This window comes from Sardina pilchardus, chromosome 16 (genome assembly GCF_963854185.1).
Source record: "Sardina pilchardus chromosome 16, fSarPil1.1, whole genome shotgun sequence".
NCBI classification, from domain to species: domain Eukaryota; kingdom Metazoa; phylum Chordata; class Actinopteri; order Clupeiformes; family Clupeidae; genus Sardina; species Sardina pilchardus.
Window position 1 is genome coordinate 22,451,442 of NC_085009.1, and position 2,500 is coordinate 22,453,941.

Below are 2,500 nucleotides of genomic sequence, written 5' to 3' on the forward strand. Positions count from 1 at the left end.
CTCAAAGTGCTAGTGTCAGTCTTACACTGACACTGGGACCCCTGATCATCCAGCCTGGATAAACCAAATCTGGGATCATTGAGCCATTTCTTTGACATGCAACAGATAAACAAACAACAATATGCAGCACAAATAGATACACTATTTGTGTATCTATTATGGAACATAAAAGACAGAGATACTATAGAGATACTCTTTCACCTACAGTATGGAACACACATAGAGAGCTGTAATGAATATGCTACAGGGATAGGATAGGATATACTTTCTTTTTCTTATGCCTAGCCCTTATTCCTTAGTTAAGCAGAAATTTATACTTTGGGATTCAACGGTGTCTTGTGCTATCTAGTCATATACTGGATGACTCATTTGGTTCTATGCTGACAAGCACTCACTTAATGGAGTATACTAGTCACAAGTTGGGTACGTGTTTTTTTTTGGAGGGCGGGTGCTTTGGGTGCTGTCAGCTATTTTTTTTTTCAAAAGCTTTACACTTGTCAGTCAGTCTGAGAGTTAGCTGGCGATGGGTTACATGTCTGTCAGGTTCCTGTTTTGCAGGGACTTGTCACCTCAGATTCCCTTCCTTAAAAAAATGAAAGCAAACTCAAGTGTGCTACTAAAAATACATTATTCTCGCCTACCTTCCTGTGAGACATCACCGGAAAGAAAAGAAGAGAAGAGAGGAGGAAGAGAAGGAAGGAAGGAAGGAAGGAAGAAAAAAAAGAAATGACAGTTTTGGAAAAAGTTGTGGAGCGTTTTTCTGAAGCGCCAGCTGGGCTCCTCTTCTCCTCCGTGCTCCGTGATTTTGGCGAGCCACCCCTGAGGTGCCCGACGATATTGGGAAAAGCTTCTGCTGGGGTGGAGATAAGCCTGACTGACACCAAGGACGAGCGGGTCATCTTCGCCCCGACCCTTGCTGTCTCCCCGAGGCCAAGCCCCGACCGACGCCACACTCGTTCGGCCTCTCTCCTCGACGCCGGGCCCTTCTTGCTGGAGAGATAGCCGGCCCGAACCCGGAGACCGGAGTGAACCGGGGTGCTGATCGTAGCCCCAGGCGCGCCCCATGGAGCTCGGCTCCTCTCTCGGCAGTCACGGCTGAGCGTCCTTAAAGTCACCTGGAGGCGCGTGTCCTGCCTCCCAGATAACACGTGCGGTGGGTGGGTGGTGGTGGTGGTGGTGAGGGACCGGGCGTGGCCAGCCTCTGGCCCTGATGCGGCCCAAACACAGGTGGACCTGTCAGCTGCTATCAGAGAGCAACGCTTGACTGAGCACGCTGCAGGGAAGGGGACTGCAGCTGAAGACTTCACATTTCCTTCCCGCCATCCATTGGCATAACGTAGCTGTGCTGGGCCCCCCCCCCCCCCCCCCCCTCAACACCACCCCCTGTGACACACTCACGCATGCACACTCACAGACACACACCTGCAAGCGCACACAAAATCAAAATGTGTGTGTGTGTAATGGTAATTCGGCAGCATATAATCATTGCTACCACCTCTGAATTCCCCCAACATCCAATACCAAAACGCAGATACCATACAGTATGACCACACACAATTGCTTAATTTAGCGTATAACAGCGTGGCACAGTGGTAAAATAGCCTTCCACAAACATCAAGGTCACAGAAAGTGTACCCCGCATTTGTGTCACAAATTGCTATGCCTACTGCATAGCAAGAAACAACCTGTAAGTCACCCATTAGAAATTCACTCTATGGGCCTTCAGTTCAGAAAAGTCATTGATGATACATCGTTGAAATCCAACTGCCTGTCTCTGCTGTTCTCTGTGGAGAGCAATCCACTCAATCCTTCTTGTCCTGTGCTAGCCTACTCCTTAGGTAGGACTTAACGTCAGCATTGCTAGCATCGACACCAGCAGCAACATTCGAGGTGTTTAACAATATATACTGTATATGAGACCTGCCATCGAGATTTCATCTTGATTGTGATGTTGATTGGTGGGCCCAGGTACTTCTCCGTGTCCTCGTCTACTCCTTCTCAGAGGAAAGTTCTACACGGAGCAATTTGTTTTTGTCAGATGTTTTTTTTTTTTCTCTCCTGTAAAATAATTTGCTAAATTGACTAAATTATGTGTTTGTCAACACTATAAGAATGTCTTCACCAGCCTTTCTTGGCTCAGTTCCACTAAATTAACACCATGTTATTACTCTCAAAATTGCACACAACTGTTTGTTTACAGTTTGCACATCTAGATATGTGTGTACTGTGAATAGCAATGGTTGACATGGGCATTAAAAGGTAATTTAAAGGTGCTCTAATGGCCTGTGCAGACTACACAATTTCAGCCCGATTTTGCCACGATTGTGTCGTGGCCGACAAATTTCCATTGTCGGGTCCGAATATTCAAAGTCGGGAACGACGTTCGAAGGAGGAAGCGTCTTGCAATCTGACATGTTCAACGACCCGCGATTTATTGTCCGCGACATTCTATGACGTTACGACCAAAAGTCTAGCATGTTAGAATTTTTGGGGAATCTCC

The 2,500-nt window shown here is 47.0% G+C and overlaps 1 protein-coding gene across 1 annotated transcript in view; it reads left to right on the top strand.

The window, feature by feature from the left end:
• The window catches only part of LOC134060243 (glucosidase 2 subunit beta-like), a 153,589-nt gene that overhangs the window by 69,216 nt on the left and 81,873 nt on the right, over window positions 1-2,500 (top strand). The window lies entirely within an intron of this gene.